Source organism: Oncorhynchus keta, chromosome 9 (genome assembly GCF_023373465.1).
Source record: "Oncorhynchus keta strain PuntledgeMale-10-30-2019 chromosome 9, Oket_V2, whole genome shotgun sequence".
Lineage (NCBI taxonomy): Eukaryota > Metazoa > Chordata > Actinopteri > Salmoniformes > Salmonidae > Oncorhynchus > Oncorhynchus keta.
The window spans coordinates 16703940-16725998 of record NC_068429.1 but is presented as its reverse complement, the minus strand read 5'-3'; positions in this window follow the sequence as shown (position 1 = coordinate 16725998).

Below are 22059 nucleotides of genomic sequence, written 5' to 3'. Positions count from 1 at the left end.
AAAACGTTATTTAGTCTGCCTGGGAGCAAGACATCCTGGTCCGTGACTGGGCTGGTTTTCTTCTTGTAGTCCGTGATTGACTGTAGACCCTGCCACATACCTCTTGTGTCTGAGCCGTTGAATTGAGATTCTACTTTGTCTCTATACTGAGGTTTAGCTTGTTTGATAGCCTTGCGGAGAGAATAGCTGCACTGTTTGTATTCGGTCATGTTACCAGTCACCTTGTCCTGATTAAAAGCAGTGGTTTGCGCTTTCAGTTTCACGCGAATGCTGCCATCAATCCATGGTTTCTGGTTTAGGGAATGTTTTAATCGTTGCTATGGGAACAACATCTTCAACGCACGTTCTAATGAACTCGCACACCGAATCAGCGTATTCGTCAATGTTGTTATCTGACGCAATACGAAACATATCCCAGTCCACGTGATGGAAGCAGTCTTGGAGTGTGGAATCAGCTTGGTCGGACCAGCGTTGGACAGACCTCAGCGTGGGAGCCTCCCGTTTTAGTTTCTGTCTGTAGGCAGGGATCAACAAAATGGAGTCGTGGTCAGCTTTTCCGAAAGGAGGGCGGGGCAGGGCCAAATATATGCATCGCGGAAGTTAGAGTAACAATGATCCAAGGTTTTTCCGGCCCTGGTTGCGCAATCGATATGCTGATACAATTTAGGGAGTCTTGTTTTCAGATTAGCCTTGTTAAAATCCCCAGCTACAATGAATGCAGCCTCAGGATGTATGGATTCCAGTTTGCAAAAAGTTAAATAAAGTTCGTTCAGAGCCATCGATGTGTCTGCTTGGGGGGGAATATATACGACTGTGATTATAATCGAAGAGAATTCTCTTGGTAGATAATGCGGTCGACATTTCATTGTGAGGAATTCTAAATCAGGTGAACAGAAGGATTTGAGTTCCTGTATGTTTCTTTGATCACACCACGTCTCGTTAGCCATAAGGCATACGCCCCCGCACCTCTTCTTACCAGAAAGATGTTTGTTTCTGTCGACGCGATGCATGGAGAAACCTGCTGGCTGCACCGCCTCCGATAGCGTCTCTCCGGTGAGCCATGTTTCCGTGAAGCAAAGAACGTTACAGTCTCTGATGTCCCTCTGGAATGCTACCCTTGCTCGGATTTCATCACCCTTGTTGTCAAGAGACTGGACATTGGCGAGAAGAATGCTAGGGAGTGGTGCACGATGTGCCCGTCTCCGGAGTCTGACCAGAAGACCGCCTCGTTTCCCTCTTTTACGGAGTCGTTTTTTGGGGTCGCCGCATGGGATCCATTCCGTTGTCCTGGTTGAAAGGCAGAACACAGGATTCCCGTCGCGAAAATCATATTCTTGGTCGTACTGATGGTGAGTTGACGCTGATCTTATGTTCAGTAGTTCTTCTCAACTGTATGTAATGAAACCTAAGATGACCTGGGGTACTAATGTAAGAAATAACACGTAAAAAACAAAAAACTGCATGTGATTTTCTGGATTTTTGTTTTAGATTCCGTCTCTCACAGTTGAAGTGTACCTATGATAAAAATGACAGACCTCTACATGCTTTGTAAGTAGGAAAACCTGCAAAATCGGCAGTGTATCAAATACTTGTTCTCCCCACTGAATGTGTACTCCAGGCTGGTTTGCCCCGGGTTATTGTAACGCGTGTGTGTTTAGTTTTCTGAGTGCTGTGTTTTGTTCGCCTCAATAAAGGGCTGCGTTTGCTATCCATTTCTGCTCTCCTGCGCCTGACTTCCCTGCAGCCAGTTACACACTCCATTACAAAAGAATCCTTCACTCATGCTGCAAAACATACCCTTGTTAAACTGACTATCCTACCGTTCCTTGACTTCGGTGATGTCATTTACAAAATAGTCTCCAACACTCTACTCAGCAAAATGGATGCAGTCTATCACAGTGCCATCCATTTTGTCACCAAAGCCCCATATACTACCCACCACTGCGACATGTATATCCTCGTTGGCTCGCCCTCGCTTCATATTCGTCGCCAAACCCACTGGCTCCAGGTCATCTATAAGTCTTTGCTAGGTAAAGCCCTGCCTTATCTCAGCTCACTGGTCACCATAGCAGCACCCACTCGTAGCATGTGCTCCAGCAGGTATATCTCACTGGTCATCCCCAAAGCTAATTCCTACTTTGGCCACCTTTCCTTCCAGTTCTCTGCTGCAAATGACTGGAATGAATTGTAAAATCACTGAAGCTGGAGACTCATATCTCCCTCACTAACTTTAAGCACCAGCTGTCAGAGCAGCTCACAGATCACTGCACCTGTACATAGCCCATCTGTAAATAGCCCATCCAACTACCTCATCCCCATACTGTTATTTATTTATTTTTCTCCTTTGCATCCCAGTATCTCTACTTGCACATTCATCTTCTGCACATCTATCACTCCAGTGTTTAATTGCTAAATTGTAATTATTTTGCCACTATGGCATATTTTTTGCCTTATCTCCCTTATCTTACCTCATTTGCACAAACTGTATATAGACTTTTTTCTATTGTGTTATTATTATGTTTGTTTATTCCATGTGTACCTCTGTGTTGTTGTTTGTGTCGCATTGCTTTGCTTATCTTGGCCAGGTCGCAGTTGTAAATGAGAACTTGTTCTCAACTAGCCTACCTGGTTAAATAAAGGTGAAACAAAAAAATAAAAAAAATATTTTGTCAAGAGGGTGATCCTGTGCCAATAAACAACTAAGACTGCCTTTGAGAGTTATCCTTAAATCATCATATCAAGGAAGGTGTCAGAAGGGAATTACATTCAAATCAACCTGTCAACATGCTTTATATCTTACAGAGGAATCAGTTTCCTTTTACACAAAAAAACACAACTATGGCTTCTGATTACAGTATTGTCCTAATCAGTGAAACCCTGCTGGAAGGTAGATTGGGAGATTTAGGCCTCTACAGTAGAAAGAAAAAGAAAACAAGAAAAGAAACATGGAAACTAAGACCGAAAGAATGAAGAAAAGACAAAAATAAAGAAATAGGAGAGAAGGTAGGAGAGGTGGGTAGTCTTGGTAGAGAGAGTTAGAGATCGTGAGTGAGAGAGTGTGTGGGAGACATACTGTATACCGCTTGGTTCAGGCAGGGGGGAGTTGCAGAACTCAGCCGGTTTCTCCGGAGGGAGAATGTTCACAGCTATATTCACACAACTCAGAGGGAAGATTTAGTTAGAGATGGCTTTGTTTGTCTTGGGCTACCTCCCCCTCGCCACGATAATAGTTCTGTCAATATGGGAGAAGAAGAAGCTTGGAGAGGTTTTATTTCATGAGTTTTAATGAGAGTGTATCTACCAGACATTCTGTACAGTTGTGTTGTGTTTGGGGTAGTATATTTGGATCATGTTGTTTTTGTTTATGACTTTCATTTTTTGTTTTATTAATGAGTTAGGGTTTTATTCAATGTAATCATCAGATATTATATTTTGAAGTAATAATAAAACTCAGTCTAGTGATATCAGTCGAGTACAAACAGTCTAGTAACATCAGTCTAGTACAAACAGTCTAATAAAATCAGTCTAGTACAAACAGTCTAGTACAAACAGTCTAGTACAATAAGTCTAGTACAGTCTAGTGAAATCAGTCTAGTACAGTCTAGTGAATTCAGTCTCGTACAAACAGTCTAGTAAAATCAGTCTAGTACAAACAGTTTAGTAAAATCAGTCTAGTACAGTCTAGTGAAATCAGTCTAGTACAAACAGTCTAGTAAAATCAGTCTAGTACAAACAATCTAGAAAAATCAGTCTTTTCTAGACTGACTGTCTAGTACAGTCTAGTGAAATAAGTCTGGTACAGTCTAGTGAAATCAGTCTAGCACAGTCTAGTGAAATCAGTCTAGTACAAACAGTCTAGTGAAATCAGTCTAGTACAAACAGTCTAGTGAAATCAGTCTTGTACAGTCTATTGAAATCAGTCTAGTACAGTCTAGTGAAATCAGTCTAGTACAAACAGTCTAGTGAAATCAGTCTAGGACAAACAGTCTAGTAAAATCAGTCTAGAACAAACAGTCTAGTAAAATCAGTCTGGTACAAACAGTCTAGTAAGTCGCTCTGGATAAGAGCGTCTGCTAAATGACTTAAATGTAATGTAATGTCTAGTAAAATCAGTCTAGTACACTCAGTCTAGTAAAATAAGTCTAGTACAGTCTAGTGAAATCAGTCTAGTACAAACAGTCTAGTAAAATCAGTCGAGTACAAACAGTCTAGTGAAATCAGACTCGTACAAACAGTTTAGTAAAATCAGTCTAGTTCAAACAGTCTAGTAAAATCAGTCTTGTACAAACAGTCTAGTAAAATCAGTCGAGTAAAATCAGTCTAGTACAAACAGTCTGAACAAACAGTCTAGAACAAACAGTCTAGTAAAATCAGTCTAGTACAAACAGTCTAGTAAAATCAGTCTAGTAAAATCAGTCTAGTACAATCAGTCTAGTGAAATAAGTCTAGTACAAACAGTCTAGTAAAATCAGTCTCGTACAAACAGTCTAGTAAAATCAGTCTAGTCCAGTCAGTCTAGAAAAATAAGTCTAGTACAGTCTCGTGAAATCAGTCTCGTGAAATCAGTCTAGTACAAACAGTCTAGTAAAATCAGTCTAGTGAAATCAGTCTAGTCCAGTCAGTCTAATAAAATCAGTCTAGTAAAATCAGTCTTGTCAAGTCAGTCTAATAAAATCAGTCTAGTGAAATCAGTCTAGTCCAGTCAGTCTAATAAAATCATTCTAGTAAAATCAGTCTAGTAAAATCATTCCAGTACAAACAGTCTAGTAAAATCAGTCAAGTACAAACAGTCTAGTGAAATCAGTCTAGTACAAACAGTGTAGTGAAATCAGTCTAGTACAAACAGTCTACTAAAATCAGTCTAGTACAAACAGTCTAGTAAAATCAGTCTCGTACAAACAGTCTATAAAAATCAGTCTAGTAAAATCAGTCTAGTGAAATCAGTCTAGTACAAACAGTCTAGTAACATCAGTCTAGTACAAACAGTCTAATAAAATCAGTCTAGTACAAACAGTCTAGTACAAACAGTCTAGTACAATAAGTCTAGTACAGTCTAGTGAAATCAGTCTAGTACAGTCTAGTGAAATCAGTCTAGTACAGTCTAGTGAAATCAGTCTCGTACAAACAGTCTAGTAAAATCAGTCTAGTACAAACAGTTTAGTAAAATCAGTCTAATACAAACCGTCTAGTAAAATCATTCTAGTACAGTCTAGTGAAATCAGTCTAGTACAAACAGTCTAGTAAAATCAGTCTAGTACAAACAGTCTAGTGATATCAGTCGAGTACAAACAGTCTAGTAACATCATTCTAGTACAAACAGTCTAATAAAATCAGTCTAGTACAAACAGTCTAGTACAAACAGTCTAGTACAATAAGTCTAGTACAGTCTAGTGAATTCAGTCTCGTACAAACAGTCTAGTAAAATCAGTCTAGTACAAACAGTTTAGTAAAATCAGTCTAATACAAACCGTCTAGTAAAATAAGTCTAGTACAGTCTAGTGAAATCAGTCTAGTACAAACAGTCTAGTAAAATCAGTCTAGTACAAACAATCTAGTAAAATCAGTCTTTTCTAGACTGACTGTCTAGTACAGTCTAGTGAAATAAGTCTGGTACAGTCTAGTGAAATCAGTCTAGTACAAACAGACTAGTGAAATCAGTCTAGTACAAACAGTCTAGTGAAATCAGTCTTGTACAGTCTATTGAAATCAGTCTAGTACAGTCTAGTGAAATCAGTCTAGTACAAACAGTCTAGTGAAATCAGTCTAGGACAAACAGTCTAGTAAAATCAGTCTAGAACAAACAGTCTAGTAAAATCAGTCTGGTACAAACAGTCTAGTAAGTCGCTCTGGATAAGAGCGTCTGCTAAATGACTTAAATGTAATGTAATGTCTAGTAAAATCAGTCTAGTACACTCAGTCTAGTAAAATAAGTCTAGTACAGTCTAGTGAAATCAGTCTAGTACAAACAGTCTAGTAAAATCAGTCGAGTACAAACAGTCTAGTGAAATCAGACTCGTACAAACAGTTTAGTAAAATCAGTCTAGTACAAACAGTCTAGTAAAATCAGTCTTGTACAAACAGTCTAGTAAAATCAGTCGAGTAAAATCAGTCTAGTACAAACAGTCTGAACAAACAGTCTAGAACAATCAGTCTAGTAAAATCAGTCTAGTACAAACAGTCTAGTAAAATCAGTCTAGTAAAATCAGTCTAGTACAATCAGTCTAGTGAAATAAGTCTAGTACAAACAGTCTAGTAAAATCAGTCTCGTACAAACAGTCTAGTAAAATCAGTCTAGTCCAGTCAGTCTAGAAAAATAAGTCTAGTACAGTCTCGTGAAATCAGTCTCGTGAAATCAGTCTAGTACAAACAGTCTAGTAAAATCAGTCTAGTGAAATCAGTCTAGTCCAGTCAGTCTAATAAAATCAGTCTAGTAAAATCAGTCTTGTCAAGTCAGTCTAATAAAATCAGTCTAGTGAAATCAGTCTAGTCCAGTCAGTCTAATAAAATCATTCTAGTAAAATCAGTCTAGTAAAATCATTCCAGTACAAACAGTCTAGTAAAATCAGTCAAGTACAAACAGTCTAGTGAAATCAGTCTAGTACAAACAGTCTAGTGAAATCAGTCTAGTACAAACAGTCTACTAAAATCAGTCGAGTACAAACAGTCTAGTAAAATCAGTCTACTACAAACAGTCTAGTAAAATCAGTCTTGAACAAACAGTCTAGTAAAATCAGTCTGGTACAAACAGTCTAGTAAAATCAGTCTGGTACAAACAGTCTAATAAAATCAGTCTAGTACAAACAGTCTAGTACAAACAGTCTAGTACAATAAGTCTAGTACAGTCTAGTGAAATCAGTCTAGTACAGTCTAGTGAAATCAGTCTCGTACAAACAGTCTAGTAAAATCAGTCTAGTACAAACAGTTTAGTAAAATCAGTCTAATACAAACCGTCTAGTAAAATCATTCTAGTACAGTCTAGTGAAATCAGTCTAGTACAAACAGTCTAGTAAAATCAGTGTAGTACAAACAGTCTAGTGAAATCAGTCTAGTACAAACAGTCTCGTAAAATCAGTCTAGTACAAACAATCTAGTAAAATCAGTCTTTTCTAGACTGACTGTCTAGTACAGTCTAGTGAAATAAGTCTGGTACAGTCTAGTGAAATCAGTCTAGCACAAACAGTCTAGTAAAATCAGTCTAGAACAAACAGTCTAGTAAAATCAGTCTGGTACAAACAGTCTAGTAAAATCAGTCTAGTACACTCAGTCTAGTAAAATAAGTCTAGTACAGTCTAGTGAAATCAGTCTAGTACAAACAGTCTAGTAAAATCAGTCTAGTACAAACAGTCTAGAAAAATCAGTCTAGTAAAATCAGTCTAGTGAAATCAGACTCGTACAAACAGTTGAGTAAAATCAGTCTAGTACAAACAGTCTAGTAAAATCAGTCTTGTACAGTCTATTGAAATCAGTCTATTACAGTCTCGTGAAATCAGTCTAGTACAAACAGTCTGAACAAACAGTCTAGAACAAACAGTCTAGTAAAATCAGTCTAGTACAAACAGTCTAGTAAAATCAGTCTAGTAAAATCAGTCTAGTACAAACAATCTAGTAAAATAAGTCTAGTACAGTCTAGTGAAATCAGTCTAGTACAAACAGTCTAGTAAAATCAGTCTAGTACAAACAATCTCTTAAAATCAGTCTTTTCTAGACTGTCTAGTACAGTCTAGTGAAATAAGTCTGGTACAGTCTAGTGAAATCAGTCTCGTGAAATCAGTCCAGTACAAACAGTCTAGTAAAATCAGTCTAGCACAGTCTAGTGAAATCAGTCTCGTGAAATCAGTCCAGTACAAACAGTCTAGTAAAATCAGTCTAGTACAGTCTAGTGAAATCAGTCGAGTACAAACAGTCTCGTGAAATCAGTCTAGTACAAACAGTCTAGTAAAATCATTCTAGTACAAACAGTCTAGTAAAATCAGTCTAGTACAAACAGTCTAGTAAAATCAGTCTAGTACAAACAGTCTAGTGAAATCAGTCTAGTACAAACAGTCTCGTGAAATCAGTCTCGTACAAACAGTCTATTAAAATCAGTCGAGTACAAACAGTTTAGTAAAATCAGTCTAATACAAACCGTCTAGTAAAATCAGTCTGGTACAAACAGTCTAGTAAGTCAGCTCTGGATAAAGCGTCTGCTAAATGACTTAAATGTAATGTAATGTCTAGTAAAATCAGTCTAGTACACTCAGTCTAGTAAAATAAGTCTAGTACAGTCTAGTAAAATCAGTCTAGTACAAACAGTCTAGTGAAATCAGAGTAAAAACAGTACAAACAGTTTAGTAAAATCAGTCTAGTACAAACAGTCTAGTAAAATCAGTCTTGTACAAACAGTCTAGTAAAATCAGTCGAGTAAAATCAGTCTAGTACAAACAGTCTGAACAAACAGTCTAGAACAAACAGTCTAGTAAAATCAGTCTAGTACAAACAGTCTAGTAAAATCAGTCTAGTAAAATCAGTCTAGTACAATCAGTCTAGTGAAATAAGTCTAGTACAAACAGTCTAGTAAAATCAGTCTCGTACAAACAGTCTAGTAAAATCAGTCTAGTCCAGTCAGTCTAGAAAAATAAGTCTAGTACAGTCTCGTGAAATCAGTCTCGTGAAATCAGTCTAGTACAAACAGTCTAGTAAAATCAGTCTAGTGAAATCAGTCTAGTCAAACAGTCAGTCTAATAAAACAGTCTAGTAAAATCAGTCTTGTCAAAAGTCAGTCTAATAAAATCAGTCTAGTGAAATCAGTCTAGCACAGTCTAGTGAAATCAGTCTCGTGAAATCAGTCCAGTACAAACAGTCTAGTGAAATCAGTCTAGCACAGTCTAGTGAAATCACTCTAGTACAACAGTCTAGTGAAATCAGTCTAGTACAGTCTAGTAAAATCAGTCTCGTACAAACAGTCTAGTAAAATCAGTCTAGTACAAACAGTCTAGTAAAATCAGTCTAGTACAAACAGTCTAGTGAAATCAGTCTAGTACAATCAGTCTCGTGAAATCAGTCTAGTACAAACAGTCTAGTAAAATCAGTCTAGTACAAACAGTCTAGTAAAATCAGTCTAGTACAAACAGTCTAGTAAAATCAGTCTAGTACAGTCTATTGAAATGAGTATAGTAGGGTCGAGTAAAATCAGTCTAGTACAAACAGTCTAGTAAAATCAGTCTAGTACAAACAGTCTAGTAAAATAAGTCTAGTACAGTCTAGTGAAATCAGTCTAGTACAAACAGTCTAGTAAAATCAGTCTAGTACAAACAATCTAGTAAAATCAGTCTTTTCTAGACTGATTGTCTAGTACAGTCGAGTGAAATATGTCTGGTACAAACAGTCTAGTACAAAAGTCAGTCTAGTACAAACAGTCTAGTAGTCTAGTAAAATCAGTCTAGTACAAACAGTCTAGTTAAATCAGTCTTGTACAGTCTAGTGAAATCAGTCTAGCACAGTCTAGTGAAATCACTCTAGTACAACAGTCTCGTGAAATCAGTCTAGTACAAACAGTCTAGTAAAATCAGTCTAGTACAGTCTAGTGAAATCAGTCTAGTACAAACAGTCTCGTGAAATCAGTCTAGTACAAACAGTCTAGTAAAATCAGTCTAGTACAAACAGTCTAGTAAAATCAGTCTCGTACAAACAGTCTAGTAAAATCAGTCTAGTACAAACAGTCTAGTGAAATCAGTCTAGTACAAACAGTCTCGTGAAATCAGTCTCGTACAAACAGTCTAGTAAAATCAGTCGAGTACAAACAGTTTAGTAAAATCAGTCTAGTACAAACAGTCTAGTAAAATCAGTCTAGTACAAACAGTCTATAAAAATCAGTCTAGTACAAACAGTCTAGTGAAATCAGTCTTGTACAGTCTATTGAAATCAGTCTAGTACAGTCTAGTGAAATCAGTCTAGTACAAACAGTCTAGTGAAATCAGTCTAGTAAAATCAGTCTAGCACAAACAGTCTAGTGAAATCAGTCTTGTACAGTCTATTGAAATCAGTCTAGTACAGTCTAGTGAAATCAGTCTAGTACAAACAGTCTAGTGAAATCAGTCTAGGACAAACAGTCTAGTAAAATCAGTCTAGAACAAACAGTCTAGTAAAATCAGTCTGGTACAAACATTCTAGTAAAATCAGTCTAGTACACTCAGTCTAGTAAAATAAGTCTAGTACAGTCTAGTGAAATCAGTCTAGTACAAACAGTCTAGTAAAATCAGTCTCGTACAAACAGTCTAGTAAAATCAGTCTAGTACAAACAGTCTAGTAAAATCAGTCTAGTACAAACAGTCTAGTGAAATCAGTCTAGTACAAACAGTCTCGTAAAATCAGTCTAGTACAAACAATCTAGTAAAATCAGTCTTTTCTAGACTAACTGTCTAGTACAGTCTAGTGAAATAAGTCTGGTACAGTCTAGTGAAATCAGTCTAGCACAGTCTAGTGAAATCAGTCTAGTACAAACAGTCTAGTGAAATCAGTCTAGCACAAACAGTCTAGTAAAATCAGTCTAGAACAAACAGTCTAGTAAAATCAGTCTGGTACAAACAGTCTAGTAAAATCAGTCTAGTACACTCAGTCTAGTAAAATAAGTCTAGTACAGTCTAGTGAAATCAGTCTAGTACAAACAGTCTAGTAAAATCAGTCGAGTACGTACAGTCTATTGAAATCATTCTAGTACAGTCTAGTGAAATCAGTCTAGTACAAACAGTCTAGTAAAATCAGTCTTGTACAGTCTATTGAAATCAGTCTATTACAGTCTCGTGAAATCAGTCTAGTACAAACAGTCTGAACAAACAGTCTAGAACAAACAGTCTAGTAAAATCAGTCTAGTACAAACAGTCTAGTAAAATCAGTCTAGTAAAATCAGTCTAGTACAAACAATCTAGTAAAATAAGTCTAGTACAGTCTAGTGAAATCAGTCTAGTACAAACAGTCTAGTAAAATCAGTCTAGTAAAATCAGTCTTGTACAGTCTATTGAAATCAGTCTATTACAGTCTCGTGAAATCAGTCTAGTACAAACAGTCTGAACAAACAGTCTAGAACAAACAGTCTAGTAAAATCAGTCTAGTACAAACAGTCTAGTAAAATCAGTCTCGTACAAAAAGTCTAGTAAAATCAGTCTAGTACAAACAGTCTAGTGAAATCAGTCTTGTACAAACAGTCTCGTGAAATCAGTCTCGTACAAACAGTCTAGTAAAATCAGTCGAGTACAAACAGTTTAGTAAAATCAGTCTAGTACAAACAGTCTAGTAAAATCAGTCTAGTACAAACAGTCTATAAAAATCAGTCTAGTACAAACAGTCTAGTGAAATCAGTCTTGTACAGTCTATTGAAATCAGTCTAGTACAGTCTAGTGAAATCAGTCTAGTACAAACAGTCTAGTGAAATCAGTCTAGTAAAATCAGTCTAGCACAAACAGTCTAGTGAAATCAGTCTTGTACAGTCTATTGAAATCAGTCTAGTACAGTCTAGTGAAATCAGTCTAGTACAAACAGTCTAGTGAAATCAGTCTAGGACAAACAGTCTAGTAAAATCAGTCTAGAACAAACAGTCTAGTAAAATCAGTCTGGTACAAACATTCTAGTAAAATCAGTCTAGTACACTCAGTCTAGTAAAATAAGTCTAGTACAGTCTAGTGAAATCAGTCTAGTACAAACAGTCTAGTAAAATCAGTCTCGTACAAACAGTCTAGTAAAATCAGTCTAGTACAAACAGTCTAGTAAAATCAGTGTAGTACAAACAGTCTAGTGAAATCAGTCTAGTACAAACAGTCTCGTAAAATCAGTCTAGTACAAACAATCTAGTAAAATCAGTCTTTTCTAGACTGACTGTCTAGTACAGTCTAGTGAAATAAGTCTGGTACAGTCTAGTGAAATCAGTCTAGCACAGTCTAGTGAAATCAGTCTAGTACAAACAGTCTAGTGAAATCAGTCTAGCACAAACAGTCTAGTAAAATCAGTCTAGAACAAACAGTCTAGTAAAATCAGTCTGGTACAAACAGTCTAGTAAAATCAGTCTAGTACACTCAGTCTAGTAAAATAAGTCTAGTACAGTCTAGTGAAATCAGTCTAGTACAAACAGTCTAGTAAAATCAGTCGAGTACGTACAGTCTATTGAAATCATTCTAGTACAGTCTAGTGAAATCAGTCTAGTACAAACAGTCTAGTAAAATCAGTCTTGTACAGTCTATTGAAATCAGTCTATTACAGTCTCGTGAAATCAGTCTAGTACAAACAGTCTGAACAAACAGTCTAGAACAAACAGTCTAGTAAAATCAGTCTAGTACAAACAGTCTAGTAAAATCAGTCTAGTAAAATCAGTCTAGTACAAACAATCTAGTAAAATAAGTCTAGTACAGTCTAGTGAAATCAGTCTAGTACAAACAGTCTAGTAAAATCAGTCTAGTAAAATCAGTCTTGTACAGTCTATTGAAATCAGTCTATTACAGTCTCGTGAAATCAGTCTAGTACAAACAGTCTGAACAAACAGTCTAGAACAAACAGTCTAGTAAAATCAGTCTAGTACAAACAGTCTAGTAAAATCAGTCTAGTAAAATCAGTCTAGTACAAACAATCTAGTAAAATAAGTCTAGTACAGTCTAGTGAAATCAGTCTAGTACAAACAGTCTAGTAAAATCAGTCTAGTACAAACAATCTCTTAAAATCAGTCTTTTCTAGACTGACTGTCAAAATCAGTCTAGTGAAATAAGTCTGGTACAGTCTAGTGAAATCAGTCTAGCACAGTCTAGTGAAATCAGTCTCGTGAAATCAGTCCAGTACAAACAGTCTAGTAAAATCAGTCTAGTACAGTCTAGTGAAATCAGTCGAGTACAAACAGTCTCGTGAAATCAGTCTAGTACAAACAGTCTAGTAAAATCATTCTAGTACAAACAGTCTAGTAAAATCAGTCTAGTACAAACAGTCTAGTAAAATCAGTCTAGTACAAACAGTCTAGTGAAATCAGTCTAGTACAAACAGTCTCGTGAAATCAGTCGAGTACAAACAGTCTAGTAAAATCAGTCTAATACAAACCGTCTGGTAAAATCAGTCTAGTGAAATAAGTCTAGTACAGTCTAGTAAAATCAGTCCAGTACAAACAGTCTAGTAAAATCAGTCTAGTACAAACAGTCCAGTAAAATAAGTCTAGTACAGTCTAGTGAAATCAGTCTAGTACAAACAGTCTAGTAAAATCAGTCTAGTACAAACAATCTAGTAAAATCAGTCTTTTCTAGACTGACTGTCTAGTACAGTCGAGTGAAATAAGTCTGGTACAAACAGTCTAGTAAAATCAGTCTAGTACAAACAGTCTAGTGAAATCAGTCTTGTACAAACAGTCTAGTAAAATCAGTCTAGTACAAACAGTCTAGTGAAATCAGTCTTGTACAGTCTATTGAAATCAGTCTAGTACAGTCTAGTGAAATCAGTCTAGTACAAACAGTCTAGTAAAATAAGTCTAGTAAAGTCTAGTGAAATCAGTCCAGTACAAACAGTCTCGTAAAATCAGTCTAGTACAAACAATCTAGTACAAACAAAATCAGTCTAGTACAAACAGTCTAGTAAAATCAGTCTCTGTACAAACAGTCTAGTAAAATCAGTCTAGTACAAACAGTCTAGTGAAATCAGTCTTGTACAAACAGTCTAGTAGTACAAACAGTCTAGTAAAATCAGTCAGTACAAACAGTCTAGTAAAAAGTCTAGTACAAACAGTCTATAAAAATCAGTCTAGTACAAACAGTCTAGTGAAATCAGTCTTGTACAGTCTATTGAAATCAGTCTAGTACAGTCTAGTGAAATCAGTCTAGTACAAACAGTCTAGAGAAATCAGTCTAGTAAAATCAGTCTAGCACAAACAGTCTAGTGAAATCAGTCTTGTACAGTCTATTGAAATCAGTCTAGTACAGTCTAGTGAAATCAGTCTAGTACAAACAGTCTAGTGAAATCAGTCTAGTGAAATCAGTCTAACAAACAGTCTAGTAAAATCAGTCTAGAACAAACAGTCTAGTAAAATCAGTCTGGTACAAACATTCTAGTAAAATCAGTCTAGTACACTCAGTCTAGTAAAATAAGTCTAGTACAGTCTAGTGAAATCAGTCTAGTACAAACAGTCTAGTAAAATCAGTCTCGTAAAATCAGTCTGGTACAAACAGTCTCGTGAAATCAGTCTCGTACAAACAGTCTAGTAAAATCAGTCGAGTACAAACAGTTTAGTAAAATCAGTCTAATACAAACCGTCTAGTAAAATCAGTCTTTTCTAGACTGACTGTCTAGTACAGTCTAGTGAAATAAGTCTGGTACAGTCTAGTGAAATCAGTCTAGCACAGTCTAGTGAAATCAGTCTAGTACAAACAGTCTAGTGAAATCAGTCTAGCACAAACAGTCTAGTAAAATCAGTCTAGAACAAACAGTCTAGTAAAATCAGTCTGGTACAAACAGTCTAGTAAAATCAGTCTAGTACACTCAGTCTAGTAAAATAAGTCTAGTACAGTCTAGTGAAATCAGTCTAGTACAAACAGTCTAGTAAAATCAGTCGAGTACGTACAGTCTATTGAAATCATTCTAGTACAGTCTAGTGAAATCAGTCTAGTACAAACAGTCTAGTAAAATCAGTCTTGTACAGTCTATTGAAATCAGTCTATTACAGTCTCGTGAAATCAGTCTAGTACAAACAGTCTGAACAAACAGTCTAGAACAAACAGTCTAGTAAAATCAGTCTAGTACAAACAGTCTAGTAAAATCAGTCTAGTAAAATCAGTCTAGTACAAACAATCTAGTAAAATAAGTCTAGTACAGTCTAGTGAAATCAGTCTAGTACAAACAGTCTAGTAAAATCAGTCTAGTAAAATCAGTCTTGTACAGTCTATTGAAATCAGTCTATTACAGTCTCGTGAAATCAGTCTAGTACAAACAGTCTGAACAAACAGTCTAGAACAAACAGTCTAGTAAAATCAGTCTAGTACAAACAGTCTAGTAAAATCAGTCTAGTAAAATCAGTCTAGTACAAACAATCTAGTAAAATAAGTCTAGTACAGTCTAGTGAAATCAGTCTAGTACAAACAGTCTAGTAAAATCAGTCTAGTACAAACAATCTCTTAAAATCAGTCTTTTCTAGACTGACTGTCAAAATCAGTCTAGTGAAATAAGTCTGGTACAGTCTAGTGAAATCAGTCTAGCACAGTCTAGTGAAAGCAGTCTAGTGAAATCAGTCAGTACAAACAGTCTAGTAAAATCAGTCTACAGTCTAGTGAAATCAGTCTAGTACAAACAGTCTCGTGAAATCAGTCTAGTACAAACAGTCTAGTAAAATCATTCTAGTACAAACAGTCTAGTAAAATCAGTCTAGTACAAACAGTCTAGTAAAATCAGTCTAGTACAAACAGTCTAGTGAAATCAGTCTAGTACAAACAGTCTCGTGAAATCAGTCGAGTACAAACAGTCTAGTAAAATCAGTCGAGTACAAACAGTTTAGTAAAATCAGTCTAATACAAACCGTATAGTAAAATCAGTCTAGTGAAATAAGTCTAGTACAGTCTAGTAAAATCAGTCTAGTACAAACAGTCTAGTAAAATCAGTCTAGTACAAACAGTCTAGTAAAATAAGTCTAGTACAGTCTAGTGAAATCAGTCTAGTACAAACAGTCTAGTAAAATCAGTCTAGTACAGTCTAGTAAAATAAGTCTAGTACAGTCTAGTGAAATCAGTCTAGTACAAACAGTCTAGTAAAATCAGTCTGGTACAAACAGTCTCGTGAAATCAGTCTCGTACAAACAGTCTAGTAAAATCAGTCTAGTACAAACAGTCTAGTGAAATCAGTCTTGTACAGTCTATTGAAATCAGTCTAGTACAGTCTAGTGAAATCAGTCTAGTACAAACAGTCTAGTGAAATCAGTCTAGGACAAACAGTCTAGTAAAATCAGTCTAGAACAAACAGTCTGGTACAAACAGTCTAGTAAAATCAGTCTAGTACACTCAGTCTAGTAAAATAAGTCTAGTACAGTCTAGTGAAATCAGTCTAGTACAAACAGTCTAGTAAAATCAGTCTGGTACAAACAGTCTCGTGAAATCAGTCTCGTACAAACAGTCTAGTAAAATCAGTCGAGTACAAACAGTTTAGTAAAATCAGTCTAATACAAACCGTCTAGTAAAATCAGTCTTTTCTAGACTGACTGTCTAGTACAGTCGAGTGAAATATGTCTGGTACAGTCTAGTGAAATCAGTCTAGCACAGTCTAGTGAAATCACTCTAGTACAACAGTCTAGTGAAATCAGTCTAGTACAGTCTAGTAAAATCAGTCTCGTACAAACAGTCTAGTAAAATCAGTCTCGTACAAACAGTCTAGTAAAATCAGTCTAGTACACTCAGTCTAGTAAAATAAGTCTAGTACAGTCTAGTGAAATCAGTCTAGTACAAACAGTCTAGTAAAATCAGTCGAGTACGTACAGTCTATTGAAATCATTCTAGTACAAACAGTCTAGTAAAATCAGTCTAGTACAAACAGTCTAGTAAAATCAGTCTTGTACAGTCTATTGAAATCAGTCTATTACAGTCTCGTGAAATCAGTCTAGTACAAACAGTCTGAACAAACAGTCTAGAACAAACAGTCTAGTAAAATCAGTCTCGTACAAACAGTCTATAAAAATCAGTCTAGTAAAATCAGTCTAGTGAAATCAGTCTAGTACAAACAGTCTAGTAACATCAGTCTAGTACAAACAGTCTAATAAAATCAGTCTAGTACAAACAGTCTTGTACAGTCTATTGAAATCAGTCTATTACAGTCTCGTGAAATCAGTCTAGTACAAACAGTCTGAACAAACAGTCTAGAACAAACAGTCTAGTAAAATCAGTCTAGTACAAACAGTCTAGTAAAATCAGTCTAGTAAAATCAGTCTAGTACAAACAATCTAGTAAAATAAGTCTAGTACAGTCTAGTGAAATCAGTCTAGTACAAACAGTCTAGTAAAATCAGTCTAGTACAAACAATCTCTTAAAATCAGTCTTTTCTAGACTGACTGTCAAAATCAGTCTAGTGAAATAAGTCTGGTACAGTCTAGTGAAATCAGTCTAGCACAGTCTAGTGAAATCAGTCTCGTGAAATCAGTCCAGTACAAACAGTCTAGTAAAATCAGTCTAGTAAAATCAGTCTAGTACAAACAATCTAGTAAAATAAGTCTAGTACAGTCTAGTGAAATCAGTCTAGGACAAACAGTCTAGTAAAATCAGTCTAGTACAAACAGTCTAGTGAAATCAGTCTAGTACAAACAGTCTCGTGAAATCAGTCTCGTACAAACAGTCTAGTAAAATCAGTCTAGTACAAACAGTCTACAAACAGTCTAGTAAAATCAGTCTTTTTCTAGACTGACTGTCTAGTACAGTCTAGTGAAATAAGTCTGGTACAGTCTAGTGAAATCAGTCTAGCACAGTCTAGTGAAATCAGTCTAGTACAAACAGTCTAGTGAAATCAGTCTAGCACAAACAGTCTAGTAAAATCAGTCTAGAACAAACAGTCTAGTAAAATCAGTCTGGTACAAACAGTCTAGTAAAATAAGTCTAGTACAGTCTAGTGAAATCAGTCTAGTACAAACAGTCTAGTAAAATCAGTCGAGTACAAACAGTCTAGTGAAATCAGTCTTGTACAGTCTATTGAAATCATTCTAGTACAGTCTAGTGAAATCAGTCTAGTACAAACAGTCTAGTAAAATCAGTCTAGTACAAACAGTCTAGTAAAATCAGTCTTGTACAGTCTATTGAAATCAGTCTATTACAGTCTCGTGAAATCAGTCTAGTACAAACAGTCTGAACAAACAGTCTAGAACAAACAGTCTAGTAAAATCAGTCTAGTACAAACAGTCTAGTAAAATCAGTCTAGTAAAATCAGTCTAGTACAAACAATCTAGTAAAATAAGTCTAGTACAGTCTAGTGAAATCAGTCTAGTACAAACAGTCTAGTAAAATCAGTCTAGTAAAATCAGTCTTGTACAGTCTATTGAAATCAGTCTATTACAGTCTCGTGAAATCAGTCTAGTACAAACAGTCTGAACAAACAGTCTAGAACAAACAGTCTAGTAAAATCAGTCTAGTACAAACAGTCTAGTAAAATCAGTCTAGTAAAATCAGTCTAGTACAAACAATCTAGTAAAATAAGTCTAGTACAGTCTAGTGAAATCAGTCTAGTACAAACAGTCTAGTAAAATCAGTCTAGTACAAACAATCTCTTAAAATCAGTCTTTTCTAGACTGACTGTCAAAATCAGTCTAGTGAAATAAGTCTGGTACAGTCTAGTGAAATCAGTCTAGCACAGTCTAGTGAAATCAGTCTCGTGAAATCAGTCCAGTACAAACAGTCTAGTAAAATCAGTCTAGTACAGTCTAGTGAAATCAGTCGAGTACAAACAGTCTCGTGAAATCAGTCTAGTACAAACAGTCTAGTAAAATCATTCTAGTACAAACAGTCTAGTAAAATCAGTCTAGTACAAACAGTCTAGTAAAATCAGTCTAGTACAAACAGTCTAGTGAAATCAGTCTAGTACAAACAGTCTCGTGAAATCAGTCGAGTACAAACAGTCTAGTAAAATCAGTCGAGTACAAACCGTATAGTAAAATCAGTCTAGTGAAATAAGTCTAGTACAGTCTAGTAAAATCAGTCTAGTACAAACAGTCTAGTAAAATCAGTCTAGTACAAACAGTCTAGTAAAATAAGTCTAGTACAGTCTAGTGAAATCAGTCTAGTACAAACAGTCTAGTAAAATCAGTCTAGTACAAACAATCTAGTAAAATCAGTCTTTTCTAGACTGACTGTCTAGTACAGTCGAGTGAAATAAGTCTGGTACAAACAGTCTAGTGAAATCAGTCTAGTACAAACAGTCTAGTAAAATCAGTCTAGTACAAACAGTCTAGTGAAATCAGTCTAGTACAAACAGTCTAGTAAAATCAGTCTAGTACAAACAGTCTAGTGAAATCAGTCTTGTACAGTCTATTGAAATCAGTCTAGTACAGTCTAGTGAAATCAGTCTCGTGAAATCAGTCCAGTACAAACAGTCTAGTAAAATCAGTCTAGTACAGTCTAGTGAAATCAGTCGAGTACAAACAGTCTCGTGAAATCAGTCTAGTACAAACAGTCTAGTAAAATCAGTCTAGTACAAACAGTCTAGTAAAATCAGTCTCGTACAAACAGTCTAGTAAAATCAGTCTAGTACAAACAGTCTAGTGAAATCAGTCTTGTACAAACAGTCTCGTGAAATCAGTCTAGTACAAACAGTCTAGTAAAATCAGTCGAGTACAAACAGTCTAGTAAAATCAGTCTAGTAAAAGTCAGTCTAGTACAAACAGTCTAGTAAAAATCAGTCTAGTACAAACAGTCTAGTAAAATCAGTCTAGTACAAACAGTCTAGTGAAAATCAGTCTATTGAAATCAGTCTAGTACAGTCTAGTGAAATCAGTCTAGTACAAACAGTCTAGTGAAATCAGTCTAGTAAAATCAGTCTAGCACAAACAGTCTAGTGAAATCAGTCTTGTACAGTCTATTGAAATCAGTCTAGTACAGTCTAGTGAAATCAGTCTAGTACAAACAGTCTAGTGAAATCAGTCTAGGACAAACAGTCTAGTAAAATCAGTCTAGAACAAACAGTCTAGTAAAATCAGTCTGGTACAAACATTCTAGTAAAATCAGTCTAGTACACTCAGTCTAGTAAAATAAGTCTAGTACAGTCTAGTGAAATCAGTCTAGTACAAACAGTCTAGTAAAATCAGTCTCGTACAAACAGTCTAGTAAAATAAGTCTAGTACAGTCTAGTAAAATCAGTACAAACAGTCTAGTGAAATCAGTCTAGTACAAACAGTCTAGTAAAATCAGTCTAGTACAAACAGTCTACAAAGTACAGTCAGTTTTCTAGAAATCAGTCTAGTACAAACAGTCTAGTAAAAAAAGTCTAGTGAAACAGTCTAGTACAAACAGTCTAGTGAAATCAGTCTAGTACAAACAGTCTAGTGAAAAGTCTAGTACAGTCTAGTGAAATCAGTCTAGTACAAAGTCAGTCTAGTGAAATCAGTCTAAAATCAGTCTAGTACAAACAGTCTAGTAAAAACAGTCTAGTGAAATCAGTCTAGTAGACAAACAGTCTAGTGAAATCAGTCAAACAGTCTAGTGAAATCAGTCTAGTACAAACAGTCTAGTAAAATCAGTCTAGTACAAACAGTCTAGTAAAATCAGTCTAGTACAAACAGTCTAGTAAAATCAGTCTAGTACACTCAGTCTAGTAAAATAAGTCTAGTACAGTCTAGTGAAATCAGTCTAGTACAAACAGTCTAGTAAAAATCAGTCTAGTACAAACAGTCTAGTAAAATCAGTCTAGTACAAACAGTCTAGTGAAATCAGTCTAGTACAAACAGTCTAGTGAAATCAGTCTAGTACAAACAGTCTAGTAAAATCAGTCTAGTACAAACAGTCTAGTAAAATCAGTCTTTTCTAGACTAAAACAGTCTAGTGAAATAAGTCTGGTACAGTCTAGTGAAATCAGTCTAGTACAGTCTAGTGAAATCAGTCTAGTACAAATCAGTCTAGTGAAAAGTCTAGCACAAACAGTCTAGTAAAATCAGTCTAGAACAAACAGTCTAGTGAAATCAGTCTAGTACAAACAGTCTAGTAAAATCAGTCTAAATCAGTCTAGTAAGTCTAGTACAGTCTAGTGAAATCAGTCTAGTACAAACAGTCTAGTAAAAATCAGTCTACAAACAGTCTATTGAAATCAGTCTTAGTACAGTCTAGTGAAATCAGTCTAGTACAAACAGTCTAGTAAAATCAGTCTAGTACAAACAGTCTAGTGAAATCAGTCTTGTACAGTCTATTGAAATCAGTCTATTACAGTCTAGTGAAATCAGTCTAGTACAAACAGTCTGTAAAATCAGTCTAGAACAAACAGTCTAGTAAAATCAGTCTAGTACAAACAGTCTAGTAAAATCAGTCTAGTAAAATCAGTCTAGTACAAAAATCTAGTCTAGTACAGTCTAGTGAAAAATCAGTCTAGTACAAACAGTCTAGTAAAATCAGTCTAGTAAAATCAGTCTTGTACAAACAGTCTAGTGAAATCAGTCTAGTACACGTGAAACAGTCTAGTACAAACAGTCTACAAATCAGTCAAACAGTCTAGAACAAACAGTCTAGTAAAATCAGTCTAGTACAAACAGTCTAGTAAAATCAGTCTAGTACAAACAGTCTAGTAAAATCAGTCTAGTACAAACAGTCTAGTGAAATCAGTCTGTAAAACAAACAGTAGTCTAGTAAAATCAGTCTGTAAAATCAGTCTAGTACAAACTAGTGAAATCAGTCTAGTACAAACAGTCTAGTAAAATCAGTCTAGTACAAACAGTCTAGTAAAATCAGTCTAGTACAAACAGTCTAGTGAAATCAGTCTTCTAGACTACAAACAGTCTAGTGAAATCAGTCTAGTACAAACAGTCTAGTGAAATCAGTCTAGTAAAATCAGTCTAGTGAAAACAGTCTAGTGAAATCAGTCTTGTACAGTCTATTGAAATCATACAGTCTAGTGAAATCAGTCTAGTACAAACAGTCTAGTGAAATCAGTCTAGTACAAACAGTCTAGTAAAATCAGTCTAGAACAAACAGTCTAGTAAAATCAGTCTGGTACAAACAGTCTAGTAAAATCAGTCTAGTACACTCAGTCTAGTAAAATCAGTCTAGTACAGTCTAGTGAAATCAGTCTAGTACAAACAGTCTAGTAAAATCAGTCTCTAGTACAGTCTAGTAAAATCAGTCTAGTACAAACAGTCTAGTAAAATCAGTCTAGTACAAACAGTCAAATCAGTCTAGTACAAACAGTCTAGTAAAATCAGTCGAGTACAAACAGTTTAGTAAAATCAGTCTAGTACAAACAGTCTAGTAAAATCAGTCTAGTACAAACAGTCTATAAAAATCAGTCTAGTACAAACAGTCTAGTGAAATCAGTCTTGTACAGTCTATTGAAATCAGTCTAGTACAGTCTAGTGAAATCAGTCTAGTACAAACAGTCTAGTGAAATCAGTCTAGGACAAAC